This window comes from Fistularia commersonii, chromosome 18 (genome assembly GCF_037954325.1).
Source record: "Fistularia commersonii isolate RoL2024-O1a breed Wild chromosome 18, RoL_Fcom_v1.0, whole genome shotgun sequence".
Taxonomy (NCBI): Eukaryota; Metazoa; Chordata; class Actinopteri; order Syngnathiformes; family Fistulariidae; genus Fistularia; species Fistularia commersonii.
Window position 1 is genome coordinate 10,762,158 of NC_141301.1, and position 8,717 is coordinate 10,770,874.

Here is an 8,717-nt window from a genome sequence, read left to right on the forward strand (position 1 = left end):
CCAGGCTGATCTGGGAATGCCTTGGGATCCCCCCGAAGGAGGTGGACCATGTGGCGGGGGAGAGGGAGGTGTGGGACTCACTGCTCCGGCTGCTGCCCCTGCGACCCGACTCCAGATAAGCGGTGGAAGATGGATGGATATTTCATCATTGATACTTTTTATCCAACAGAAACGTTCGGAATGAGACCGATAGAACATGCACTCCCTACAGAAGGGAGTGCCTGTTGAAAGTGAACCATAAGAAATTGTTTCACTTTATTTAACAAATGCAGATAAGTCCTTTTCATACATTCAAATAATTGAATCTCCACATCTTACAAACTTCAGCGGGGGAAAGAAAGCAGTGGCTTAAGCTCTTTTGAAACTGTGTTGTTTCTTTTTACCAAAGAAAAAAATGAACAAAACAAAAAGCCCCTTTTCACAATCCAATTTCTTTTACACGAAAAGGGAAGAACCGACAACTTCAAGAGGTTCCAAAGGACCTGACAAACGGGATTGTGAAGTCTTAGGAAGAATTATCACTGAAAACTTCTGATGCAACCATTGTGCTTTGTGTTTAAGGAGCATCTTTAGCAATTTAAAAGTAGTAATTCAAAACAGATACCCTGCATGAAATTAAATGCATGTAATCCAGCAACCCGACTTCATTAATTAGTTATAATCCTTAATTACCCTGACACGTACCAGGTTGGTGCGGATCTTGTTTTATTGGTACATCAGCTGCTGGATACACTTTTAATTCAGTGCTAGCTGTTCTGACCCAAACAATTGGAGTTGAAATCAACAATAAACAGATCAATAAACATCAGTTGTCAGGAAGTGTAGAAGAATATCACAAGCAAGAAAAACTTTATGTAAATCAGATGGGCACTTTATTGTTTCACACAGGTCTTCAGGAAGCCAAAATTGTTGTTTAAAAAAAAAAGACTTAAATAAAACGCCAAATCTATGATTGTTTGCGTTTATAAATTGTCTTAAATCCTTACATTACTGATATATGCACTGAATTTTTTTGCAAGTGCCTGTGAGAATAAATTGCTGTATTTATTGTTAACATATAGCACTCTCCACATTCCAGGCTACACTTCCAACGTGAATATCTCTATATACCCAGACAGGGGGTATCTCTGGTGATTTCCTACTTATAGCAAATACTAAAAATCTGTTAGCAAGTAATTCACAAAGATATCTTACATAATTAACTCAGGATGCTATTGTGACTGTATGAGATTGATAAATGCACTAAAGCGCACCAAACACACCTGGGAATGGCCGTTTCTCTCCTTTCACCATTGTTGTCTCTGTAAATAATGACTCTGTATTTCCATAATGTGAGCCTTTCTCCTTGTAGAGGTGGACAGACTCTTAGTTCTTGTTAGAGCAGGATTTATAAAAGTAAAAAAAAAAAACTAAAAAAAAAAAAAATAATACACAGTTCTTAAGAGGATAATAGAGAGAGCTTGACTCTGCCCTTAAACCAGGAAATTTTTAATGGTGCGTGTCATAGCTGTTGCCAAATCTTAAAGTAATTGCTGCTTAAAAGTCTGGTAATCGATGTTTGTCAAACAGAGGACACAAGAGTAAATCATATAGAGATTTTCAAGCCAAAACTACAGACTCCTCATAACCTCAACCTGTCTGTAAATATGTATATTCTTATCCTGCACTTAGGGTCACGGGGAGCTATCCCAGAGGTAATTGGGCGAGATGCAGAGCTCACCCTGGACCAATACCATGGCCACATATGGAGATGGTAAGAGAGGCAGTTTAGGGTCTCCAATGAACCTTCTCCACCTTTTTGGGATAACATTTTGTGTTTATATTACACACATTCAGTGTCCTGTATTCCTGTGGTTGATCTCAAACTGGCTTTGCAGGCAGTATTCACTGCTACTGTCAAGTAAGATCACCATTTGTGGACTGAGTGATGATGGGGTACGACCTCTGTCATTATTTGAAATGATCACTTCCCGACCTCCGCCACCTACTGCTTGGCTGAGGATATAATACACTACAATGTTATGTGGCCCCTCCCTTGAACACTGTACCGTAACCAGAAGCTGTTTTACTATGTGCAGCAAAATATATTTTACATTGAGGAGCTTTGTTGATTGTTTTTGCCTGTAGACACTGTAAGCTGTGCGTGTGTGTGTGTGTGTGCGCGTACGTGCACTGTGTGCTATGTGTCTGTATATCCAGCACTGACTGAACATCAGCGCCTCCAGTAGCATCCTTGCTCTGTTTTCTAATCTCCAGCCTGATGAATGTGAACACTTGTGACACCACACTGCCAGCTGCCTCTAATGCCTCCTTTTTTTTATTCTAAGACAGCAGTGCAGCCCCTGGGGGGTGTTAGTAACCACAAATACACAAAATGAGATTAAACCAAAATAATTCATTAAGAAAATGGGGAGCCTTGTGCATTACAAACGGCAAATGGATTATTTCAATGATACTCAGGCCAGCATTTTTATGGCGTTCTAAAAACAGAAACAGGATGTCTGAAAGGTCTGCAGTAAAATCTGCTTTAGCTCAAATACAGAAAACTACAACCATGTTATGTTTTGACCAGTAACCAACAAATGCAAAGCCGACAAGGAGGACAATGTAGGTTATGTAATAGCCTTCTGACAGAATTTGTCTCTAACCCACAGGAATCTAAAAACAAGAACAGTCACCAACGAGCCTCCGTTTGCAAGGGCTAAATTCACCTGGTAGTCCAAAGCATGTAAAGCTTAACCCCAGAGTGTAATAAGAATGATGAAATTTAATTATTCACCATCATTAAGAGCAGAAGACACAGATGGACTCAACACAAATGACAAAGAATTTTGAAATGCAATACTAAATCTGGTGAAATGATTCTGTTCTTGCGATTATAACACTTTTAATTAGAACATTGGCTGACACACTTAAAGAGTGGAATCCTCTCCTCCTTCCATCAATTTAACAGTAGTTGGTTCCCTCAAATGGGTATGTTCTTACAAATAAAGTATTTAGAGATTTTTTATCATTTTTTTTTTTAATGTTGCAACATGAAAAATTGAAGTGAGCTGCTTAAACAATCACAGATTTTAAGCCCGAGTTCCCATTGAAGGGAATATGGTCATCCCACGCACTCATTACAGCAACCTTGTTGCAGTTGCTGAGAGGGGAAAAAAAAAAAAGGCAAAATTTCAACGACGGAAGCAGTTTTTACAACCTGAGAATCTAATTATCCGATGCTGCTGGTCACTCCAAGCAGCTCTGATGTTCCTCAGGCAAACAACTGCTCTCCCTGGAGGGGAGAAATGCTGCTGGAGAGTAGGGAGAGAGCCTCTGCCAGCGCAAGCCTGTGGAGCAGCGTTTATTCTAATTCCTCTGCAGGACATTAATGAGCCAGAATCGTGGCTGTCTTAATAGGCAGCCAGACAGATTTTAAGTGCCCCACGGAGTGTAATCCACAGAGGTCCAAAAAGAGTGCTGCAAGGCCCGGCAGATTGTTCTTAGGGTTTTTTTTTTTTGTTTGTTTTTTTTTTCCTCGTTTAAGCTGTTCATTAAAAGTGGCACGCGTCCAGTTTGTTTTTAAGCCCCAGCTTTCGGGACTGCTGCGAGCCACCGTCAAACAATATCATCACGCGTCTCTATCTGAGTAAGATGTTAGCTATCAGCCGAGGCAGCCGATGTACATTGAGAGACTGCGTAAAGCAATTTTTACCTTGATGTTTTCATGATCGATAATGCCACAATTTCATGAGCTACTAAAAATCAAATAAAGATCCTGCAACGGACATTACGGTTCTAGAAAAGCGATTGCTATTCTTCTGCTTTGTCCATCGGATGTATTTTCTCCGATTGTCAGCATCCGTGACCTAATTTTCAGACTGCCTTTGCATATCTGCGAACTCCCGGTATAGGAGGACATGCATCACGAGCACCCACATGCTGTCCTCTGCTTCCAGACCTCAGCAGCTTGGTCGATAGCTTTCAAAACATTTATGCAAAGTCTAATCCCCCCCTCCGTCTTGTCAGGCTCCATACATGTTATTAAGCGGTGCACTGATGTGTGAAGCGCTCCTGGGCTGGTATTTTTATTCCACATGTATGTACAGTATGTGAAACACATGCTGATTTGAACCTTTTTTTTATTTATTTTTTTTGTATCTGTTATTTTATTTGTAAAAAATGCATACACTTTGGAGGTCATTTTGACTTTTGTAAAGTGGGGCTAAAGTGGCATTGCGTGTATGTATATTTATTTTTTTTGTTTTTTCAACGCAAGAAGGTAGGAGCGAATGAAATGAGGAGATGACTGCTCTCATAAATGAATACTTGATGTCATTTGCTGACATTGCCACACTGAGCCGAAACTAAATTTGTAGCCTACATGCTCGGAGGCCGCAGAGGTACTGGATAATGCTAACAACCTTGTGAGAAACAGCTGGGGGCAAGGTGCGTGGCTCTATTGCATTAGCGGATAGGCTGAGCAAAGGGCACCAGGTGTTGCATCCATCATGCACTAGATAGACACAACAGGGCAAATTAATAGTTGAATTGCAGTTTGATGGGGAGAGGGGTACAGAAGTCAAGTCAGGTGTCTTTACGGGGATCTATGCACTTCTACTTCTCAATACAGATCCTGATGTTAACCCTTGTGCGATCTTAACATTCTGTTCACTCCCTGTGTCCTCCGGGTCAAAAATGACCCGCACTACCAAAGCCCCAAAATAAAGCGGCTTAATTGAATTTTAAATCCAAAATCTATTTCGTTTGATGAAACACCCTGTTATTTATCAATTTAACTCAATTTAATCAATTTTTTATCATGTATTTATTGTTTTTTTACCAAAAACCAACTGTCATACCAGTTTTTTTTACACAGTTAAGGTTTATTATTGCTATTATATAAATTTGAAGTAATTATCTCTGAATTAATTATATAGAAAGGGAATAAAAAACAGTCAATAATCTGGTACATTTTTGTCCAGGTTTTTCTTTTATATTTTTTAGGAAGTGAATTATAAAAAAAAAAAACACTTCTCTCATAACACAACAAAACAACAAAATGTTGCTTGACTTTGTGAACTATTTTCAACATCAACTCTATTTAGCACATGTAGGACAGTATGTGTGAACGTGAGAATGTTCAGTGAGACATTGGGGACCTGAACTGAGGGTATGAATTTCACGCACTGGAAAATATGGGATATTTTCATGATCTGATCTTGGGCTCAAAACACCACATATCAAAATATTGAATGCAATTAGAAAAAAAAAATAAGGTTAACAGAACAGACAGAGGGTGTAGAATCAGAGCAGAAGAATCCACAGATAAATCTTGAAATGAAATATAAAAAAATTTGTCAAAAAAAAAGTAAAAAAATTAAAGCGCTATAATGTGTGAAATGCAAGTACTAGAAAAATAAATAAAAAACAAATGTATATTTATATGTGTATATATATTGAAATGAAGTGTGAAATTCAAGTGATAAAACATACAAAAAAAATCCACTATATACATACATATGTTTGTGCATGTTTATGTGTGTGTGTGTGTGTGTGTGTGTGTGTGTGTGTCTGTAGGTGTGTGTGTGTATATGTGTATTAGATATTAGAGAGAGTTTGTGTGTGGCCTTTGAACTTTTTCTGGTGTTTAAATGCTTTTATTATTCACGGGTCAAAAATTACCCATAAGACAATCTTTGTACCCTAGTGGTGTACAGCCCACATGGAAACATAAACAAAAAAAAAGTATCACTTTTTCTAATGATGGGGTCCCTTTAGGGAAAGTCATAAAATTTCAAGTTGGAAAAAGATAGGTTAAGGTGTTTTTTCTACAATGAAACATGGTAGTGGGTCACTTTTGACCCGCAAGACAACACAAGGGTTAATTAATTAGCAGGGAACCCTGTTGATTTTTGCAGACCCACAAGACATGCAATCTAGAAGCATTCATCAAATATCCGATGAAAAAATCAGACATTTTAAATCAGGAGTTCATCTGACAATCAGGGTACGGGTGTTCTTTTTGGACGTCTTTCTGGCTGAGTCGCCCTTCTCGGACATGTAGGGCTGATGTTGAGAGAGAGTCTAACATCATGATGTGTTTCAGGGTGATATGACCAGTCAAAATTTCCAGGAATAGTGTAATTCTTACTCATGTGTCTCGACACATGGGTAAGAATTAACGACTGAATTCTAGACCTTTTGCACTTCATTCACGCTGAGTAAGAGTTTCCAATGTGACTCCTGAAAGTCAGAGCAAACTGCAAAAATAAACACTTTATGGCCACTTATGCCAGTGCAGTTGTACATTTAATGCGATCCAATAAAAAAATAAATCTGCCAGGAATAACGCCATTTTTAAAGTGACAATGTTGACAGTGTCTGAAGTTTCGATCACAAGTTTATTAACGGGATTGAGATTGGGCATGGTTTCAAATATTTTGGCCATAACGATTTACGTAACGATTAACGAGGAGGAAAAAAAATTAAAAACGTAAAAATGTGAATTACTTTTGAAGTTGAATGAATGGCAAATAAGCTGTTTCTATCATTGCAATAAGTTGTACGGTTTAAAAATCAAGCAAGGCATGTAACTATGATAATAGGCGGAACTTTGCAAAATCATAGCTGCCCACAGTCAATGATGTCAATGATGGCAGCAGCACTATTCCTGTTTCTGCTAATGATGAACACAAACACACACACACACACACACACACACACTAACACACACACAGTCAGACATGCATTTATTACCTCATTGGTAGACAAAAAATTGGCTGAAATAAAGTGAGGCTGTTTCTTTACCCGAGCATACATTACTTTACCTTGGCAGTTCAAGAAATCAACAACTGCATCTGCCAACCAAGGCCAGGCTGCCCAGACTTCCTGGGCAGGTGTCAAAAAATTGGAATATACAGCCCATTTTACTTGATCTCAGACTTCCCTTTTCTCAAGCTGATGTCCTTTTCTTTTATCTGCTTCTGTGGAGAAGTTATTTTCTGTTTTGAAAGAAGTGTGCGGCTCCCCAGGGTCGAGTTGGACGTGTTCTACCAGATTCGCCTCGGAAATCATCCGATGCATTTTGTCCAGAAAGAAAAGCGTCTTCTTTTGCCTGTAATTTTTTTTTTTCTTCACGGAACTGATACTTAAATAACAAACTGAGACCAAAATGTATATTTTTTAACTTACTGATTCTAAATCCAGTTTTGAGCTTACTGACCAGCACAGCTGAAGAGAGAGGCTGTGCTGGTCAGTTTACAGAAATCTCTACATGCCCTTCTGCCACCTCAGCACCCACACGCTCACCCTGAGGATTATCAGCAATTCTTTTTCATCAAGCCGACTTTGGATCTTGTTGTTTCCGGGGCTCACACAGCCGCCGCAGCATGCAACATGCATAGATTTCCCCTTTTTCGCTCCGACTGTACCGCTGAACGCGGTGACCCAGGGACAAAGATGGCAATCTCCTCGCTGCTGTTCCGAGCATGATCAACAGGGAAATGGTTTAATCTTTGTCATTCTGGACGTGTACGCTTCCAAGTACCTCCAAGACATTAACCAATCAGACACAGTTTGGAAAAAAAAAGGGAAAAAAAAAAGGACAAGTGCTATTTTAATGTATTACCTTATTGAGAGACTTCAATGTGCGACTGCTATTCCCTGTGCATGCGGCAGTAGGACACCCATTCATTTTAGAAATCCTGCTTTAGTCCCTGCTGTGTGCTGTCCCCCCTGTCCTCTTCCTTGTCCCTTGTGGTGAGAGAAGCTGCATTCAAGGCATCCCTTTCTTTTACTCTGCCATGCCGTCTGACACTCGCATTCATGCCTCGGATGATGGAGCTAGAACAGAAGGAGGTATAGAGCAAGGGGAGGACTCAGACGCCCGGGATTTGTTTTCCTTCTTTCCCCTCTCTCCTCTTCATGTGCTCATGCATGCCAAAACAGGCACAAATGAGCGTAGATGTCAGAGAAGCAGCAACGTGTGCTCTCTTCTCCTCTGTCCGTTTCCTCTTTTTCTATTTCTCTGTCCCTTCTGTCTCGTCCTCATAAAGGCTGGCTGCTCTGTCGTGACAGATGAGACAGCTTTACGTGTGCATAGTCAACTGTGAATGTGCTTCTGCTGAGGGGGACTAAAGTAGCCTCTTTGCCGGGATTGAGACCACCTCCCCTCCTCCCTTTCCAGAGATGGGCTTTCTAATGGCATGTACCATTAAAGCTTGGAGCAGGGTGGGCTGCAGCACTGAATAGAGAGAGGGGGATGGAGAGAAAGAAAAGAGGGAGGTGCTTGGAGAGAGGGTATTAGAGAGAAGAGGGTGATGAGAGAAAGAGAGGCGCTGAGGAAGGAGTGGTCCCACGAACAAAGACAGACGTCTTGGATTTTCACCTCATGATGTTATTTTATGTGAGACTTATTTTCTTGTTGTGGTTGACAAAGGGTAGGAGTGTTTTTTTTTGTTTTTTTTTTCCTGTCTTGTCGGCAGTTTTGCAACGTATAGATGCCCAGAGGACCTCGCTCCATAGATCCCTCATCCCCGATACAGTCTTTTAAAGAGAATATCTTGGAGTGCGTCACTGTATAAGACATGAGCATATGCTGATGAATTAATTCTGGTAGAGCAGCAATGGTGACACATATAAAGCATTCCCTCATGCCCGACTGGCGGTGCAACGGCAAACGTGCAGAAACATGTTAGAGAAATTGTGTGTAACAGAGCAAAACTTTGAATGCA

General features: G+C 40.2%; 1 protein-coding gene across 4 annotated transcripts in view; it reads right to left on the minus strand.

Annotated features, from left to right (window-relative positions):
* The window catches only part of LOC147224359 (galactosylgalactosylxylosylprotein 3-beta-glucuronosyltransferase 1), a 74,982-nt gene extending 66,727 nt beyond the window's left edge, over window positions 1-8,255 (minus strand). For 2 of the 4 annotated variants that reach the window (XM_086164970.1, XM_086164968.1), the window contains exon 1: window positions 7,613-7,736. The gene's annotated coding sequence lies outside the window, so the exon portion shown is untranslated. Of the gene's footprint in view, window positions 1-7,612 lie in introns of all 4 variants that reach the window. The other 2 variants (XM_086164967.1, XM_086164969.1) reach the window with 2 other exon arrangements.
* Between the last annotated feature and the right edge of the window lie 462 nt (window positions 8,256-8,717).